At 39.5% G+C, this 21,195-nt stretch overlaps 1 protein-coding gene and 1 pseudogene across 2 annotated transcripts in view; one reads left to right on the top strand and one right to left on the bottom strand.

The window, feature by feature from the left end:
- PCBD2 (pterin-4 alpha-carbinolamine dehydratase 2) overlaps positions 1-21,195 on the top strand; it is a 57,565-nt gene that overhangs the window by 9,681 nt on the left and 26,689 nt on the right. The window lies entirely within an intron of this gene.
- LOC118710967 lies at positions 726-1,602 on the bottom strand (annotated as a pseudogene).

The raw sequence follows: 21,195 nt of genomic DNA, 5'->3' as shown, positions 1-21,195 counted from the left end.
GAACACATCGGAGCCCAAACCGGTTTGGCTCAGTAGATAGAGCACTAGCCTGCAGACTGAAAGGTTCCTCAGTTCAATTCCGGTCAAGGGCATGTACCTTGGTTGCGGGCACATCCCTAATAGTGGATGTGCAAGAAGCAGCTGATCGATGATTCTCTCTCATCCATGTTTCTAACTCTCTATCCCTCTCTCTTCCTCTCTGTAAAAAATCAGTTAAAAAAAATGTGTGTGTGTGTGTGTGTGTGTGTGTGTGTGTGTGTGTATATATATATATATATATATATATATATATATACACACAATATATATATAAAGAACACATTGGAAGGAATACACAGCAGATTAGGGGAAGCTGAGGATCAAATCAGTGAATTAGAAGACAGAGTTGAAAATATCACTCAATTAGAGAACCAAAAAGAAAAAAGAAAAAACAGGATGATAGCTTAAGGGAGCTGTGGAACAATGTAAAACATAACAATATTAGAATAGTAGGTGTGCCAGAAGAGGCAGAAAGGGAGAAAGGAATTTGAAGAAGTAATGGTAGAAAACTTCCCTAACTTGGTAAAGGAAAAAGTTATACAAGTTCAGGAGGCACAGAGAACCCAAACAAGAAGAACCCAAACAGATCCTTGCCCAGACACATCATGATTCAAATGCCAAAAATTAAAGATAGAGAATCTCTCTCTTTTAAACAAAACAAAACAAAACAAAACAAAATAAAACAAAACGTATCAGTTATTTAATCAGATTCTTTATAAGAAATTCAGAACACCAGTTTGTGAGGATAAAGCCCATTGGTGAGAGCGAACAGCAGAAGTAGCCCTGGAGCTGAGGAACAGCTTTGAGTTTTGGCAGAATTTGTGAGTCTACAGCTTTCTGATCTACCTTGCACTGTTCTGTACTCTCGTATTTCTCTTTCTCTGTGTCGAAGATCTCACCCTCCTGGTGTTTGGGCTTGTGCAGCTTCTTCTTAAAGAAAGCATCAGTGATATGTTTGGGGATTTTCACACCACTGATAACAATTTTGGTGAAGGTGGCGATGACAAATTTCTGGTGTGTTCTACAAAGAGGAGCTCGATTGAGGGCCAGAGGTCCAGTCACAAGTAGCAAGCCACTGCTTAGCTGCTTCAGGAAAACACCCTCTTGCCTCTGTGATGCCCAGTGAGGAGGATCAGAATGGCCCCAGGAGTGATGCTGGCCCGCAATTTCCTCACATGCTGAATTCAGGGTTTCTTGCCATGGCTCAACAGCTTTTGAGGCATGTCTTCATTATACCTAGGATAATATCTAGGCATTTCGCAGAGTTTAACCACTCAGGTACCACCGTTCTTGTTGCCACCAACTGATTTTGTGACAGTAGCAAGAATTTTCTCCTTTTTCATTTCAATCCTGGATTTAGCTGCCGAGTACTTCCTCTTTTACATGGCCTTTCTCGAATGCATAGCCGATCGGGGATATCTGCCAATTCCTCTGAAGAGGACGGATTTTGGCTGCAGTGGGGCTTCCCCTTCTTAGGCGCCTTAACCTTGCCGCCAGCATCAGCTTTCTTCTTGGCTTCAGGTTTCTTCTCCTCAGTATCAGGCTGCTTCTCCTTAGTATCCTGCTTCTCAGTTGTCTTTTCACCTGCCATCTTGTAAGATCAAAGAGAGAATCTTAAAGGCAGCAAGAGAAAAGAAAACTGTTACCTACAAAGGAGTTCCTATAAGGCTGACACCTGATTTCTCATCAGATACTCTACAGGCCAGAAAGGAATGGCATGAAGTACTCAAGGTAATGGAAAGCAAGGGTCTGAGACCAAGATTACTATGTCCAGCAAGGCTGTCATTCAAAATAGACAGCCAAATAAAGAGCTTTCCAGACAAAAAAGGCTGAAGGAGTTCATCGCCACCAAGCCAGCATTACAAGAAATGTTAAAGGGATTGTTGTAAGGGATTGCTGAGAAGAAGAAAGAGAGAAATCTAGCTATGCAGAATTAAAATGGCTATAACTGTCAATAATAACCCTAAATGTAAATGGATTAAATGCTCCAATCAAAAGGTGTAGGGTACCTGAATGGATACAAAAACATGATCCAACTATATGCTGTCTACAAGACAGTCATCTCAGAACAAAAGACACACACAAGGTGAAAGTGAAGGGATGGAAATAAATTTCCATGTAAATAGAAAAAAACAAAAAACCTGGAGTAGCAATACTCACATCTGACAAAATAGACTTTAAAAGCATCATGCTAAGAGAAATAAACCAGTTGGAGAAAGATAAATATCTTATGGTCTCACTCATTTGTGGAATATAATGAACAACATAAAGGAACAAGAATAGAGCCAGAGTGGGAAAAATATACTAGAACATAATAGAAGTAATCCTGTTACTTGCAGATTTTAATATTTCCTACAACTTTTGTGATATTATGTTAGTACAGTTTTCATAATATTATTATACTTGAATCCTTTTGTTCTTGAAATATTAATGTTTATTGCATATAATATTATATGCAAGATAATTTTTCTTGAATAATTGGTGTTTATTGCATGTAACATCATATTTAAAATGGTTTTTCTTGAGATATTAATGTTCATTGCATATAACATCATTATATTTAAAATCATCTTTCTTGAAATAAAAAAATAAACTGAAAAAAATAGTTTGATGATATCAGAAGAAAGACAGCGTCAATGCAAACGTCAGTTCTCTGCAGGACATGGTGGAGTTTCCACAGCTCTTTTTGGGAATGAATTACTTTAGATTTTATTGTTTATTGTTGTGCACCAAAGCTTGATGCACATATAGTTATGCAGTAATATAAATGTCACATTTGAACACTCTTAAAAGCACCAACTCAGCCTGGTGAGGATAGGGAAGCACTGCCAGAGAGGATGGCCCCAAGGCTTAGGCATTGTATAGATTAGAATTGTCGTTTTGCTTTTATTTAAAAAAAATTTAAATATAATTTTTATTGATTTCAAAGAGGGCGGGGAGAGGGAGAGGAAGAGGGAAGTAGAGAGGGAGAGAGAGATAGAAACATTGATCTGCTGCCTCCCGGACACCCCCCACTTGGGCTCGAGCTCTCAACCCAGAATGTGCTAGTATGTGCCCTGATCAGGAATTGAACTGATGCCACATCAGCCAGGCTCATTTTGCTTTGAAAGTATGGGCTGATGTCTGTGTATTGGGAACTAGGAAAAGTGAAAACAAGCATTGTTACCATATACAGTAGCTTGTGCCCACTGTAACCACGGCCACCTAGAAACCTGAGAAAGTGTCCTTGGTTGTTATGTTAATGGAGAGTGGATACACTCACACTAGCAAACTTAAGATTTGAGAAGCTACTAAAAATACCTGGGTGGTGTATTCATGTTGGTGTTTACTTTGGAGTTACTCTAGAGTCCCAGGGAGGCCTGGCCAGGCCCAGGCTGACCTTGCACATGAAGGCAGGACATCTATGTGGGTGTTCACTAGTAGAGAAATTAGAGTCCAAAATGCTATCATTTGGAGTCTTGTTTCTGCTGTTTAGGTTATAGGACAGGTTTAGACCTGATGTGTATTTGTAAAAACACATGCAATAGATAGACGAGGGGAAATGTAAAACAGGTGTAAAATGCAAATATGACACCACCCAGCAGTGTGAAAATGCTGTGGTCATTACACCGTCCTTTAATAAAAATGGATTTTTAACTGCATCATTTTTTTTAGTCGTGTAGTAAATCTTCTGTTTACAGAACTTAGCCTAAGTATTTTGGAAAAGTCCAACAGCCAAGAAATATAATTTCCTCAACAGTTTTTGTCTTACCCTTTTACAGATGGCATAAAATCAGGTGTGTAAAAAAAAACAAAAAGCAGTTTGAGCTGACGTGAAAGGTATTTCAGATTTATGCTTTGCAGATGATATTGGTATGATTAATGCATTCATTGCCTTTTTTTATTGCTTTTCACAGATAATGTACATGATGCATGAAAAATGTTGTGGGTTTAAATCTTTGCCAGGTTTAGAGTATGAATATCAACAGATGTTATCAAATAAGTATTATAATCATTATAACATTAAAAAAATTGTCATGAGATACATTGACATAAATTTCATTTATGTAAATTGCCTTTATTAGTGTAAAACCTTAGTGTAGCTGTTAGGGTTTGTGAAGCACTTTAGATGAGATTAACTTGGTATAATGTGGTCACAAATGGGTTGCTTTAAATTTAACTGACAAGAAAATAACACTCAAAAGTTAGGAAATTACTGAGGCATTTGTTTTCAGCCTGAATTGCTGGTACCGCTTAAATAGGTTGAATATGAATTAATAACAGTGGACTGCTAGCTCAATAATTACAGAGAGTAATTTAAAGGAGACCTTAAATAATAACTTAAAAGTATTTTAGTCTTGCTTTTTTTCTGTTCTGTCTCTGTTTTTCTTTGGTATGCCAGCCCATTGCTTCAGTACAGCCGTTCTCAATAGCGTTCAGGTTTGCACAGCAAGTTTTGTCAGTAGAGTTTTGGTGCATGATGGCCGTGACATAAAACTTGTATTCAGCTGTTTTAAAATATTGGATGTTGGGTCCTGATGGAGTGGCCTTAGCAGCTAGTCAGTTCTCCCTAGCAGCAAATTCAGCTCTGTACCACGTTTCTGTGGCGGGACTGTGACCAGTTTCCGTCTGTCCTCAGGAAGTGTTCATCCCACTAGTGTGGACAAGTGGGTGAGGGTTGTCTTCCTGGCCCCAGGCCAGCCAATGTGGGTGCCAGCAGGGGCCCCTCAATCCTGGTTTCTGAGCTCTCTGTGTTCTTTTTCCTCATCCTTTTTCACAAAACAAAGCATATCCTCTTCCCTGATTTGCAGATAATTTACCATCACATTGCCCTTCTGATCCAGGCTGGAACGGGCCATTGTAAGTCACTGAATTTTACTGGAGGACACTGAACCAGACTGAGATCATGGAATTGCTTGTGGTCACACTGGTCATGGCACAGTTAGTAGGTGCCAGACTCACATCTCTGGTTCCTACAGCAATATTTTTAGGCCCTACTTTGATACAGAAAGGTATTTTTATTTCTTTTCTAGGAGATACCTTATTTTCCAAGGGCTACCTGCTGGATTACTTTTCTACTTTAAATGACCATACTTCCCCGAGAAAGGGATTATTCACCAGCTAAAACAAATAAAGCTGTACTTGTTTAGGAGTAACCCAGGTATCATTGTTTAGCAATCAGAGATCATTTAATTATATCATTGAAATCAATATTAATCAAAACAGCAAATACTGCTAATGAATCTGGGATTGTGGGATTAGCAAATATTGCTAATGAAGGTGGGATTGTGGCCTTCTCCCATATCGTTCATCAAGCTGAATTCACATGCCCTGTCCTTGCCATTGCAACCCTGACTGTGGACAAGCACTAGATGCCTGGAGCAGACACAGTTGGGGTTGGGCTGGGAGCCACGTGGTCTCTTCACTGAGGGCCAGCAACCCTAGCTATGTTGGGATCAGTAGGTAGTGAGGTCCCTAAGCTGGCAACCACTGAGGGGCTAGCACCGATCTGGGCCCACGGCACAGAAGGAGGAAGGTACAAAATAAGTACGTGATTCTGTTTCTGCCCAGAAGAGCTTCCAGTTTTGCTGGGGAGGGGGCCCATCTGAATTGTACAGGATAATTGATTTTTAAAATTGCCATGTTATCCGGGCACTAACATGTGAAGTAATAAGCTGGGAGAGATGTACTGCATTCAAGATGGCTGTCTGGAGAAAGGGGAGTTTAGAGTTGGTCCTCAAAGGCCTGATAAGTTTTTTTTTTGAGGACAGGAGCTAAGGGAGGAAGATGGCACATCAGATTTGTGTATGCTGGTGAGTGAGGGCCCTCAGATTGGTTCAGGGACTAGGCTGAAGACTGGCAGCACAGGTCCCTGTGCTCTCCCTGGGTTTAGTGTTGCCTCAGGTTTAGGCTGCCTGAGAGCCAACTCTTGTCTTTCTGTTTTCCCTCCAACTTGCTTGTTTCTCTCAGCAGCACCACCATCCTCTCAAGCACCCAGACCTGGAACTGAACACTTATCTTGGTCACCAGTCATCAAGAACTGATCAGTCTTCACTGAGTGTCCTTCTCCAAGACTGTTCTCCTGGTCCGTGTGCACCTCCCCTCCCCTGGAGTAGCTGTAGGAGCTTCATCCAGCCTCTCTTTCACCCCCAGGTCTTATCTGCCTTTAGAGGCCTGCAAGCTGCTTTGTGGTGACCAAGTGGGTCTCTGCCCAGAAAATCCCAGTTCTTTATATTTTATTTTACAAAAATCCTCTTCCCAGAGGTATTCAAAACTCCCCACAGTCTGGCCCTAATCCTACCTCTCATTACTTCTCTACAAGAGGCCTCCTTACTGTGTGAGAGATTAGAACTGTAAAATACCTGAAAGGCCACCTAGTCTTTCCCCTTACTGAAAAAGTGGGGAAACCACGGCTCAGACAGGAGTAGCACAAAACATTAGTGGCCATGTTGGAACTTCAGCAAAGACCCCCAGCACCTCAGTTCAGTTCTTTTCTACCATTATGCCAGCTATTCTTCATCTTCCTATACTCCATCTCCCATCTTCCCACATTCCATCTACTTTTAGCAAGTTTTTCTTGACTTTATGCACTTTGCATACTTCCTGTGGGCTTAGCACCCTGCTAAGACACAGAGGTGCAGTGGTGAGCAAAGCAGATATTGCCCGCATTTTCATGGTGTTCACAGCATAGTAGGGGAGGGAGAGCTTAAAGAAAACAAACCTATATAATAAAAGCCTAATATGCAAATTGACCGAATGGCAGAACAACCAGCCAAACTACTGGTTGCTATGGGGCACATTGGCCACCAGGGGGCAGATGCTTAATGCAGGTGCTACCCTCAGTCCTCAGGCCCCAGGCCAGCCAATGTGGGTGCCAGCAGGGGCCCCTCAATCACCTTGCTGGTTGCCCTGCAGAGGGAGTTGATCGGCAGCAGTGGCGGGGGGCAGGGCTGGCAAGCGGGCATTGCCAGGCCGGCCAAGGTGGGTGCCCCCCCTGATCACTCTGCCGGTCACCCCACAGGTCAACCCTGATCACCTGCCAGTCCCAGGGATCCTACCGTGCACTAATTTCATGCACCAGGCCTCTAGTGAATATATAATTGCAAAGTGTGGTAAGTGTCATGAAGGAAAATCCTAATAGCTAACGTTTAAGGAACAATTATGTCCCTAGCTGTTTGGCTTAGTGTATAAAGCCTGTAGACTGACGGGTCCGGGTTTGATTATGGTCAAGGGCACATGCCTTGGTTGTGGGCTCTATCCCCAGTGGGGGGCATTTCTATCTCTCTGCTTCTCCCTTCCTCTCTGAAATTAAATAAATAAATAAATTAATAAATACACACACAACATTTATGGGCCAGGCCTATTGTAAGGACTTTACATATATTTATTAATTTAATTCTCACAAAATTCTGTCAAGTAGGTAATGTTTCCCTCATTTTACAGATGAGGAAATTGAGTTTTAGATTTAGTGACTTGCCCACGGCCCCACTACTATAAGCAGTGGAGTTGGAATTTGACCCCAGATAATCCTCTCATTTGCCTGCATGTTTATGGACTCTCCAACTAAGAATGGGGGAGGGGCGAGGTGGGGATAATGGGAAGATCAAATTCAGTTTGAGGAGAGTGGTCAGGGAAGGCCTCTCTAAGGAAGCAGTAAGCTGATGCTTTCCTTCTCCTCCTCCCCCGCATTGAGGCATTTTATTTGCATGTATGTATTACATCCTAAGAAGAGGATCCTGGGATTTTCTGTCCCTGGTGTTTTTGCCTTGCTTTTTCCTAGTCCATGATGCCAGCTGAGGTTGTCAGTAAAATGGGTGGGAGCTGATTTTTCTGCATTTTTTCTAGATTTTTGAGTTGCACATCAAATCTGGAGCTGATCACTCTATATTTGTTTAAACTGCCCATGCAAATTTCCCAGCTCTGTGATCATCAATTATTTCAAATCTATCAATGTAACCAGGCTTCATCATCACAATTAGAAACTGGACCTGGTGACATTGGAGCATGGTCTCATAGGAACCTGTGTGTGCCTCTCCTTTCAGCATTGTTGATAATACTCTGAAAGCATCAGTCAGGACATTCATGCACCATCATGGTGGCACAGAAGGATGGAGGAAAGAGAAAGGAGGGGCAAGTATGCAGTGACATGGGAAGTGGGCAGGCTGCTGCCAGACTCAAAGGATCAATCCCTCCAAAAAAGACTGCCTAGTGGAAGAAGGCAGATGAAGGATGATGCATTTTCTTAAAAAGACCAATCAGAGGGCAGAGTAGAAGTGAAGGGGGCAAAAGTCAGATGTAGAGAATAAATAGCAAGGAGCCTGTTGCACTCATTCAGATGAGATGTCATCGCCAGGAGGTTGTAGACTGGGACAGTGACAGAGGGGAAGCAAAAAAATGTATAGGTTGGAGCTATATCTTGGGGTTCAAGCCAGTGGAACCATAGAAAATGCAAATATTAAGAGACAACTAATTTTTCCAGGGAGGAGTGATGATGGGTTGTGAGGAAGAAGAGCAGGGGTTTGTTACCAATGACTCCCAGATTTAGGGCCTGGAGGAATGGGTGGTAGGAAGTGAGTGACATTTACTGAACTGGGGAATTGTGAGAAAGGGACAGGATTGGTAGGCAAGGATCAAGATTTCTGGTTTGGAGATTTCTAGGTGTGATTTGCTGTAAGATATCTAAATGTGAACTTCAAGAAAGTAGTTTTATGTCTGAGTTAGGAACTCGGAGTAGAGATGTGGGTTGTAGATAATTGAGAGTCATAGGTGTGTGTATGGAAAATAGCCAACATAATAGATGAGATCACTCAAACATAAATTGTCCTGTGAGAAGAGAGGAGGACTCAGAATTCAGTTCATTTAGGGGTTGGATGTAAAAGGAGTTACTGGCAGAAGACTGAGAAAAACTTGTTAGTGAAATGGGAAGAAAATCAGGCCAGTGCTGTATCACAGAATTCCAAAGAGATGGTATTTTAAAAAGGGAGGAATCAATTCTGAGACTTCCAACTAAGTGGATTAACAGTATGGAGATAATCAGTGAACAGAGCAAAGATGGTTTGGTATGGAGGTGCAGGCCAGCCTGGAGAGGAAGTGGAGATCATGTCCTTCTACAGATCCTTATAGCCACAGACATTAGTCTGTTGTCAGCCTGTGGGCTATCTTGTTTATGGTGTCTTTCAGCCTTGTTTTGTTAATGATCTTGTGAACATTAGAGCTGGAAGGGATGAGGCAGCTGAGTTCTTGGCGTGAAGTGGTTTGCTTAAGTTGACAATCACTGGCAGAATTAGGATGTGACTAAGTGCAGCTTAGAGCATGCAATAGAAAAAAGTGAGCTGAGACCCGTTTGGCTCAGGCCGAGACTGGTTTGGCTCAGTGGATAGAGCGTCGATTTGCGGACTAAAAGGTCCCGGGTTCGATTCCGGTCAAGGGCATGTACCTTGGTTGCGGGCACATCCCCAGTAGGGGGTATGCAAGAGGCAGCTGATCGATGATTCTCTCTCATCGATGTTTCTAACTCTCTATCCCTCTCTCTTCCTCTCTGTAAAAAATCAATAAAATATATTAAAAAAGAAAAGAAAAGAAAAGTGATTACTCACCTGTATTTCTGATCTAGCTAAGATAGAAGCTTTTTGAGAGCAGAAACTTGGCTTGCATTTGTGTACGTCTCCCAAGTACCCAGCCCAGTGTTACCTAGGTGCGTTTTTAGTACATGAGGTCCCTTGATTGTGTTCTATTCTTCAGTGATACTATTCAGTGTCCTTAGCCCCGGGGAACATAGTGGTTTTCATCTTTTTGTCTCCTGGTTACTACCAAACCCCTTTTCAGCAGAGACTTCCCTCTCCCTCATTTCCTTACTCCTAGACACAGGTGGTTCCTAATGGTGACCAGCTTATTTGGCCGCTAAATTGCTGTGTGTGACGAGATGATCTGTAGTGCAGGAGCAGTGCAATGGCACACTTCCCAGAAGAGCAGCATTGATTGTGCTCTTGTTCTGCAGGCACTTTTGAAGTATCAGAGAAATGAGCCACTTGTGGCATCTCTAGGAAATTGCCTCCAATGATGAGAGCCTGAGATTGGCACTTACTCAGTATTTTGCCTTCATAGCTTCAGCTACCCACAAACAGTTTTTTTGTTTGTTTGTTTTTTAAAAATAAAGAATCTCAGTGTCCTGAGGGCCCACAGCAGAGTCTTCCAGGACTCCACAAAATATCACACTGAGAGACTGCTATAGGCCTTGTCGATTAGGCACTTGTTTGTTTGAAGTCACTTCTTTTCATCTTAGATCCTTTTGTCCCCTCCCTTTTCTGTGACAACTGGTCCAGGACTCTTCGATGATTTTGTTTGTCTGTTTTGTTTTTAAATCATAACTTGGTGCATTCTAGGTAGAAAGTCTACATTTGAATACATTTTTAAAAATTACTTTTAGAAACTTTGGTATGAAAATATTGCTTTAAGGTCATTCTGTGTACAAGTAACTTTTTAAAAAAAATCTTTAAAAAAATTCTTTATTGTTTAAAGTGTTACATATGTCTCCCTTTCCCCTCATTGACCTCTCCCCAGCCATTCCCATCCTCAGCACATGCCCTTACCCCCCTACTGTCTGTGTCCATAGTTTATGCTTATATGCATGCATACAAGTCCTTTGGTTGATCTCTTCTCTCCCACCCCCCACCTCCCCTCTGAAGTTGGATGGTCTGTTCAATGCTTCTATGTCTCTAGATTTATTTTTGTTCATCAGTTTATGTAGGTCATTATATTCCATAAATGAGTGAGATCATGTGATTTTTCTTTCTCTGAATGGCTTATTTTGCTTAGTATAATGCTCTCCAGGTTCATCCATGTTGTTGCAAATGATAAAAGAGTTCCCTCTTTTTTATAGCAGTATAGTATTCTATTGTGTAGATGTACCAGTTTTTATTTATTTATATTTATTTATTTATTTATTTATTTAATAAAGAAATTTTTATTGTTCAGATTATTACAAATGTTCCTCACCCCCCACAGTGTACCAGTTTTTTAATCCACTCATCTGCTGGTGGGCAATTAGGCTATTTCCAGATCTTCGCAATTGCAAATGGTGCTGCTATGAACATAGGGGTTCATACCGGTATATCCTTTCTGATTGGTGTTTCTGGGTTCTTGGGATATATTCCTAGAAGTGGGATCAGTGGGTCAAATGGGAGTTCCATTTTTAGTTTTTTGAGGGAACTCCATAATGTTCTCCACAGTGGCTGCACCAGTCTGCATTCCCACCAGCAGTGCACAAGGGTTTCTTTTTCTCCACATCCTTGCCAGCATTTGTCCTTTGTTGATTTGTTGATGATAGCCATTCTGACAGGTGGGAGATGGTACCTAATTGCCGTTTTGCATCTCTCAAATGATTAATGTCTTTGAGCATATTTCTATATGTCGCATGGTCTTCCTTATGTCCTCTTTTGAAAAGTGTCTATTAGGTCTTTTGCCCATTTTTTGATTGGATTGTTTATCTTCTTTTTGTTAAGTTGTATGAATTCCCTATAAATTTTGGCGATTAAACCCTTATTGGATATAACATTGGCAAATATGTTCTCCCATGCTGTGGGCTCTCTTGTTTTCTTGATGGTTTCTTTGGCTGTGCAGAAGCTTTTTATTTTGATGTAATCCCAAAATTTCAATTTCTCCTTAGTTTCCATTGTCCTTAAGAGCTGTATTGGTAAAAATATTGCTTTGACATCTGTCTGATATTAAAAAAAAAAATTATTGATTTTTTACAAGAGGGGGAGAGAGGGATAGAGAGCTAGAAATGTCGATGAGAGAGAAAAAACATCGACCAGCTGCATCTTGCACACCCACTACCGGGGATGTGCCTGAAACCAATGTACATGCCCTTGACCGGAATCGAACCTGGGACCTTTCAGTCCACAGACTGACACTCTACCACTAAGCCAAACCGATTTCAGCATCTGTCTGATATTTTGCTGCCTATGGATTCTTCTAAGATTTTTATGGTTTCCCATCTTACATTTAAGTTCTTTATCCATTTTGAGTTTATTTTTGTGTAAGTCTGAGTTGGGGGTCTAGTTTCTTTCTTTTTTTTTTTTTTTTTTTTTTTGTTGGTATATATCTGTCCAATTTTCCCAGCACCATTTATTGAGGAGACTGTCTTGACTTCATTGTATGCTCTTACCTCCCTTGTCAAATATTAATTGAGCATAATAGCTTGGGCCAATTTCTGGGTTCTCTGTTCTGTTCCATTGGTCTATATGTCTGTTCTTGTGCCAGTACCTGGCAGTTTTGAGAAGAGTGGCTTTGTAATATAGTTTGATATCTGGTATTGAGATCCCTCCAACTTTGTTCTTCTGTACAAGTAACTCTTAATATTGTAGCCAAATCAGTTTACTTCATGAGTGTTTAGAGCACATGTGTCAAACACAAGACCCGCGGGCCAAATCCGTCCCGCCAGGCCTTGCAATGTGGCCCGCACCGCGCTGTCATCACTGCACTCCGCTGCGTTTCCATCACAATGACAGTTTATGACTGTTCAGTAAACCATTCGGCCCGCGATTTAGGCTGCATTTTAGATTTTGGCCCCTTCTCTGATTGAGTTCGACACCCCTAGTTTAGAGAGTCACAAAGTATTTTTTGAATTGATGAGTATCTATGAGGCATTAGATGACCTATGAAATAACAGAAGCCTAACAAGGTTAGGGGCTAGTAATCCCATTTTGCTGATGGTGGAAACTGAGGGAGGCTAAGGAACCTTCTCACACTTACAGAGGAAGCAGGCAGTGGCCATCCTTCCAAGGGCAGGCTTCCTATCCAAAGACCACAGCTCTTCTTCTGAAACTCAAATCTGTATTTTAAAAGGCGGTAAATACTTCAGAATGTGGATTGCAGTTGTTTTTGCAATGTCCTAACCCTTTGAATGAACAACTCTGTGTTCAAAATTAAGTCTGTTTCTTTGTTATGTTTAGAAAAAAATTGTTTATTTTGGAGGTTTTAAGGGGGGCTATGTGTTCTTTGCATATTTTGAAGAAAAGGGTAATCAGCTACTGATAAGGATTTGACTTGTAAATTGCTACATGTTGTCTTCCCCATGCTCTGCCTTGAAAGCATTAGTTTATTACTACTTGGTTGATCAATTATTTGTCCTACATTGATTACAGGTTGGAGTTCAGCCTCTATCTAGAATGGAAATACACTACCAGTTAGGTCTGCAGAGACCAGCTGGTAACTTTACTTTGTTAGTCAGAACTCGACAGAGAGAAGATAAACTTGTCCTGTATTGAGAGACCCCAGCTTTCTGAGCTACTGACTGTACAGCTGGGGATACAGATGTGTGAAAGAGAGGGTCATTGTAATTCTGAGTGTCTTAAAGTATGATTTTGGTATGTGAGCTTGAGAATGAGTCTTCTCCATCTTCCTAGTTGTTTAAAACTGCAAGCTTTAAATAGAAGGGTTTTAACATTTATGGATTACTCATGCACCACAGAGATCAGCCAGGCCTCTCAATCTTACAGGAATGACATCACTGTGTTACATTTATATGGTGTGTTTAGCTTGTTAATAAATACAACATTTTTTTTCCGGATAGCATTATATGTTTTATAATGTAGAAAACAGAAAAGTACAAAAAAGAAAAAGAAAAATATACCTGTAATCTTTCTGCTCACTTAAAAATAATATGTGTGAATACGTGTTTTGTGAATATGCATATAATTATATATTTGGGGTCATATTGTAGATGTCTTTTGCTCAGTTACTTTTTCACATAATGTGTAGTAAACATTTCCCCCTGTCAGTAAAATATTTTACTTCATGATTCTTAATGGTAGGATGTACAAGGTGTCCTCCCAAAAATGTATACATACTTTAACAGCTGATAGCTCAGTTTTGAAAAGGAAATGTATTTTAATAAACACTGCTTTTAAATTATTCAAGGTGTGTGTATACATTTTTTGGACACCCTATTCTATTTGGACACCCTAGTATTCCATTTAATGGAAAGCTCATATTTAATTTAGCCAGTATCCTTCTATAGTAACTAACCATTTCCACAGATGTAGCTTTATGAGCCCACCTTTTTAAAAAATATGTGTTTATTGATTTCAGAGAGGAAGGGAAAGGGAGAGAGAGAGAAACATCAGTTATGAGAGAGAATCATTTATTGGCTGCCTCCTGCACTCCCCGCCCTGGGGATCAAGCCTGCAACCCTGGCATGCGCCTGACCAGTAATCGCACAGTGAAGTCCAGGTTCACAAGTCAATGCTCACCCACTGAGCCACGCTGGCTGGGCGAGTCTACTTTTTCTGAATGCTCCGGGTAAATGCTGTTGGTTATCACAGAGGGAGCCACACCAGATTCTTCTTGCTAAAGACACTGAGGATCTTGATGCCCATTGAAATCAGGCATAGGTCCAGTTACTTGTTTAAAAACAATGTAAATAGAAATCCCTGCCTAGATTGATTTGTTGAAGTTAAAAAAAAAAAAAATCAAGCCCTTCCAGTTACTTGAAAAGGTCAGAAGGAAAATGTTACGATAGAGGGCTTTGTAGCTACTATTCTTACAGCTTAGTGCAGTAGTGTAGGGAATATTTTCATAGAAATGTTTCTCTTTTAGAGATTTTTTTTTTTATCAGATAAAGAAAGCTGGTTTAATTTGGGAAGAGTTATTACTTCATAGGAAATTAAATCTTTGTAAATCCTCGATCACATTTCCACACTTGCCAGTTCTCTGGCAAATGATGGTTTACGAATGGTTCAGGAAGGATTTCCAAAAAGGAAACACTTTTGTGTTTTATACATATTTTTATCTTTTTATTTTTGAATTATGTAAGAGAAACTTGTATTTTCTTTTTGTATTTGTCTTTGGGTGATATTGCTGGTTCTAAAACCCTGAATGCTAATTACTTGGAGTGATTTAAAAAAATTTCACTCTGTGAGAATGTTGTCTTGGATGTGATGAATGACTCCAAAGAACTTTAAAAACATAGCCAGTGATGTGGCCAGGCGCTGGAGAGTCCTGCTGCTTAGAGACCAGTAACTGTTACATCTTGGTTTGGTATGCTTGATGGTGTCTAATCTTGTCGTGTGCTTGGGAACCATGAAAGAATTTTCTTTTCAAGTCTTAGTGCATCATTTTTCCCAACCTTGATCAAAGGTCGGAAAACTAGTATTATATGTGTACCCAGGGTATTTGTAACTGTCTTACATTCTTAATCTTTTGGATATTTGGTTGAAATATATCTACGCCTCTTAAATATTGAAAGCATAATATCCTTTAATCTATAACTGCAGAGTTAAAATAAATTTTATATGAAATATTTAGTTGTGGACCACATCTTCAACTCTTTATATGCCACAGTGGTCCTGTTTCCCCCGCTTCCATTGTCTGATAGTGAGGTCATTTTCAGTCCTCTGAGAAATTCTATTCCCAGCCAGATGCGGCTCATATATTAAAAGTAGCACCTGTGGCTAATATCACAGCAGCTTACCATAAATTTACATGGTAACTAGGATTATATCTGTCAAGACTGTTAAAGAACATCTAGATTTAATTTGATTTCCAGTATTGTAGAAGCTATCCAACATTTTGCTTCATAACTATATTTTAAAAGTTAAAAATCACTCCATTGTTAAGTTTTATAGCACTCCTAGTGCCCATTAAGTTGATTTGTTCAATGGAGGTCAGAGTAAAGCAACTTGGCTACATTAAGATCGGAAACCAACCCATTTGTGACAAATTTAGTCCTTTTGTGTGAATCTTCTCAACGTCTCTGCACTGATTGGATTCAGGTGTAGCTTATGTCAGTAGCATTTAACCTCAAAAGAATGAGCAATGTGATTGGGTTGTTGTAAATTATGGAGCGTTTTGCCTTTGCTTGTTTAAACCTAACTGTTGACTCTGCTGCCCATGCCTGGCTGTCCCATTGCATCTGCCTATAAACGAGCCGTCGGTATTAAAGACAGCTTGGGAAACGGGTACGTGCCCTCGCCCCTTTCTCTCCTTTCTGTGACCCTTCCCGAACTGCTTTATTCCCCATTATCCTTTGAGTCATCTCCCACATGTTATGATTTGCACACCTGCAGTTATAAAATTATTCCAGGGTGTCATTATATCATGTTGTTCACCAACTTTCCAGCATTTATGAATATAATAATGATTCATCGTAAATCAAGAAAATTTACAAGTTACAGGGAATCTGCTCCTACAAATAAAAATTGAATGATTAATTTCTTTGGTGTCCTCCCATTTGAACACCGGTCCTTAAAAAGAAACTGGTAACATATTTGTGAAAAGTAACTTACAGTCCAGAACTGAATTAAAGTATAAGTTCAACCTTCAGGACATTTAGTATTTTAAGACATATAAACAAATATAGGCCAACTAAGAAGCAGGCAACATCTTTTTCTTAATCAGTAGTTGTAACTGCCTTAGCCATACTCTTGCTCCTGAGAGAGAAAATCGTAAGTGTTGGCACTGGGGGTAGGACAGCGTGCAGTGTCTTAGCATGGGCCCAGCACCCAGAGAGGGCATATCTGCTTCAAGGTGGAATCCTGTGTGGAGGCACTTTTACTCTGTTGACCATCTTTCTGGAGTTAAGTTCATAAGCTTCTTTGAGCCCGAGGCTCACCAAGGAAGTGGAACGGTAGCCAAGAATTACTGTGTTGAAAGGATTATGGTGATGGAAAAAACGATTAGGAGTGAGGCCAAAATTATAGTTATATGTACTTAGTGTGTTACCAGGTGTAATTAATCACTTAATGGTATAAGAAAATACCTATTAATGACCAATTTGGAGCCTTGTTAAATATTTTTTTTGCTGAATTATGACATTTCTTTTGCATTTGTGTACATAGGATAAATTCAGCTCTTGGGGAACAGAGGTGTCCTACTGTGAATCTGTTGCAGTTTCTACTCTATGGATGTGCCCAGCACCAGCCTCTCACAGCCTTTCTTTCTTTTTTAAAATTTATTTTTATTGTTGAAAGTATTACAGATGTCTCTTCCTCTCCCTTTTTTTTTTGTTTAACACTCACCCTAAGATATTTTTTTCTGTTGATTTTTAGAGAGAGTGAAAGGAAGGGGGAGAGTCAGAGAGAAACATCAATTGGTTGCTTCCTGCACATGTCCCAACCAGGGCTGAAGACTGAGCCTGCAACTGAGGTATATATCCTTGACTGGAATGGAACCCAGTAACCACTGAGCAAACCGGCTAGGGCCCGATGTCCCCTTTTTCTCCCCATTGACCCTCCTCTTCCCCAGGTCTTCACTCCACTATTATATGGGTTATGCATATGCACATAAGTTTCCTGGTTGATCTCTTACCTACTCTTCCCCCCCCCCCCCTCACCTTCCTTATTAGGATCCTCAGTTTGTTCCATGCTTCCATGCCTCTGGATCTATTTTGTTTGTCAGTTTATTTTGTTCATTAGATTCCACATATAAGTGAGAACATGTGATACTTGTCTTTCTCTGACTGACTTATTTCATTTAATATGATACCCATCAAAGGGTAAGATATCCATTTTTACAGCTGCATAGTATTCCATTATGTAAGTGTACCACTTTTTTTTTTTTTTTAAACCACTCATTTACTGATTGGCACTTGGGCTGTTTCTGGCCTTGCTTCCTCCTCTGCCTCCTTTACTTCTTACCTGGTTTTCATGGATGACCTTCCCGCCCTCTCCCACTCCATTATAAACTCCTTGGGGGGCGGGACTGTGTGCCTGAGCCTGGAGCCCAGGAAGAGCAGCAGATTGGTAAATGTATCCCTTACTTTCAGAAACAGACAATTAGGAAGATTCTGAATCTTCCAAATACATTAAAGGTTTCAGATCCTTTATAGTATGGGAAGTAGAAACATAAGAAATTGATACTTTGTTTTGCTGACCAGATTCTTCTCAATCTTTCATTCCATTTGTTAGCTCTTGTGTGATTTTGTTTCTAAAGATGTCAGTTGACATTCTGAAGGGAATGGGAATCATGAGTTTGCTGGTGATGAGGCTGTCCTTGCCATGTAAGTAAGCATCTTCATGATCCCTGGATTTAGTATCCACAGGGCCACGGAGCTGCATCTGTCCAGTGGCCAAAGATACAACCTTACAAGGATGATTTTGAGAGCAGAAATAAGACTTTTATTTTTTTTACTTATTTTAGAAGACCTACTCATTTCCAGAGAAATATTATTTCTCCTCAACTCAGAAATGCGTTAACCCTAAAATAATCATTGACTTGAAGTACCTAGTACCAGCTTTTATCACTCATTAATGCCATATTACCTTAACTGGTTTAGATGTAGGAGAAATTGTTACTTTAAAGCCAAATGGACCAATTTTATGGCACTAAATATGTATATTTTTATATTCATTTGCTCGTAAGATAATATTTAGCTTGATTCTTTCATAAGTAACATTTTGCTGAAAAATGGAAACTGATATTAACTGCGTTTTTATTTAGATCTTATGTTAAGCCATGTAACATAGTATTACATAATTGGTTTTTCAGATTATGGTGTTTAAGTAAAGTTTGTATTTCTTCTAATGAAATCCTTATTTGGCTATTATACTTGCTATTGAATAAACATACATTAATTTTACATGAAAAAAATTCATTATGTCAACACACTTATTTCTTAAATACATGCAACTTTTTCTTCATTAAATTATTGAAATAGGTTTTGAAAAAGGATACCCATGTAATACTTTCAGCAATAAAGATTAAATAAAAAACTTAAGTTTTATTTAAAAAATAAGAAACTTATAATGAGACCATGTCATAACTCTTAAGACTGCATTTATTCTGGACTGTAATTAAGAATGGGTTCTGCTGGTAAATGTTGGGAAGAGGCGGAGAAGAAAGTTACAATACATTGCCTATTTACAAATTAACCATTACCTGCCAAAAGCACATCAGACCCACACAACGGACATCCGCTAATCCAGTGGTTAGCCGTTCCGGCTCTAATGCACACTGTTTTACACGTTAACGGTTTTGAAGTTCTAGCCAAAGCTGACCTTTCACATGTGCTCCTTTCACAGTAGGAATCTCCACTCACTGCTTCCTGTCAGGATGGATTATGCTGACACAGCCCAGGGCTCACTTTGGCTGCAATTAAGTTTTTGATCAGAATTATTTTGTTCACAAACAATCACATTTGTTAAAATGTTACATCTGCCCTGAAAGCCACTGGCAGCCTCTCAGTTTATCAGTGTGATGTGAGTTTAATTCTTCATTTGTTTTTCATAAAACGGTAAACCATTTTATATATGTTATTTAATATTTTTCTTTTGCTGGTTTCTGCCTTTCATTTCATTGGGTTTGGAAGGAAACTATGTCTCAAAAGTAGTACGAATCTGCTCGTAGATTTTGGGAATTTGAATGGAATGGTTTTCAGTGCAGAACAAAATGATCCAGTTGAGCCAAGACTCAAATATCATTTTCAGAAACTGTTAGTGGTGGTTCTGCTTTTCACACGAGGAGACGTTTTAGCTTTGTGAGTATGGGGGTCGAGGTGTGGTTTTTGGTCTGTAGTTCCTGTAGTCTCCATGCCTACAATGTTGCTGTTTTTCAGTATTTATCATAATGCACGTCTCAGGATCCATCCCTATTGCCATTGACTTTGGGTGCCAGAACTGAGACCAGCTGCGGCTTCATTAGCCTCGCTTTCATGGTTCCTTGTGTAACTTTTAAAAGTCATTTTCTCACCGAGGAATGGCAGCAGAAATATGCTGAAATGGCTTTGTGGCTGACTAACCATTTTGTCTATAATATGGTGTGGGGATCAGTGGGATTTTTTAGTTTTATAACTGATTTTCACTATCTGTCGAGTGCCAAAACACTTTTGTGACTTTGGAGAAGAAGAAACTGTTGACATGTTTGTGCTGGGTGTTGGGGGATACTTTGGGAGCACAGGATTAGAGAATGACAAAATAGAGATTAGCCTTTGGCTTAATTTTGTGTGAGAGTAGAGGCTGGGAGGCTGGTGCTGAGGTAGTGCTACGGGGGGAGGAAGGAAGGAATACAGTTAGGAGGTTGTGAAGTTAGGAATGCTTGAATGCTATCTGAAATTCAAACATTAAGTATAGAAATTTTAATTATATATATATATATATATATATATATATATATATATATATATATATATATATATTTAGAATGCTATTAAAGAAATTTATTACCCTTTAAAAAAATTACATTAAAACCCAAATAATTTCCTATTTATTTTGAAGTAATCAAAGTCATTTTGCTAACTCACAGAATTACAACTGGCAAAAGAAAGATGCCTCACCAAAAAAAATTATTTACTTAGCTATAATTAAAAATATATATATCCCCATTGATTTCAGAGAAGAAGGGAGAGGGAGAGAGAGATAGAAACATCAATGATGAGAGAGAATCATGGATTGGCTGAATCCTGCAAACCCTTTTGGGATTTGAGCTGGCAACGCAGGCATGTGCCCCACACCGGAATCGAACCTGGGACCCTTCAGTCCTCAGGCCAATGTTCTATCCACTGAGCCAAACTGGCCAGGGCTATTTAGCTATAATTTTTAAGCTTTTTAATAAAGTAGGGCTTACCTATACTTCTAAAATCCAAAGGCTTTCCTTAAATGAATAATATAAATACTGTCTATATTAATTTAACCTTCATTTCCTCTATTGTCAAATTTGTGAGCAGATTTAAAAATAATTAAATTCATTTCTGTAACTTTTTAGCCTTTAAAAATACTATATTTGGAATATACCTAACCATATTTACCATTTAAAGGAAATGTATTTAAAGAAAATACTGAATAATATTGAATTTTGAGAGAAAACACCAACCTGAAACTTTCTGAAAATGGGAATATGTGAGTTTCTTTCAGCTGTCATTATGCAGTACTAACCTGCCTTGTTAGAAAGTGGTACATGCACAGAAGGTGGCTGGACAGAATTTGTATCTTTATTACAAGTTTGTGTTAATGTAGTTGTTGATTTTCTTATATTCAGGTTTTATTGTTTTTGTTGTTTTTTTGAGATTTTGAAATTTTTAGAACTTTGTACTCGTAGCCTGTTATGCTCATGTGTTATGTATAGGACATCTCCTGGGTCATAGAAACCTCCATCATTGTTGAAGCAAGTATTACTGAAATCTGAGGCAACCAGGAGAAAGAGTGATTCAGAATGCACCAGTCTCTGCAAAAAATCAGAGACCAC

Source organism: Pipistrellus kuhlii, unplaced genomic scaffold (assembly GCF_014108245.1).
Source record: "Pipistrellus kuhlii isolate mPipKuh1 unplaced genomic scaffold, mPipKuh1.p scaffold_m20_p_8, whole genome shotgun sequence".
In the NCBI taxonomy this organism is placed as follows: Eukaryota; Metazoa; Chordata; class Mammalia; order Chiroptera; family Vespertilionidae; genus Pipistrellus; species Pipistrellus kuhlii.
The sequence above is the reverse complement of the archived record's forward strand: the minus strand, read 5'-3'. Positions and strand labels throughout refer to the sequence as shown.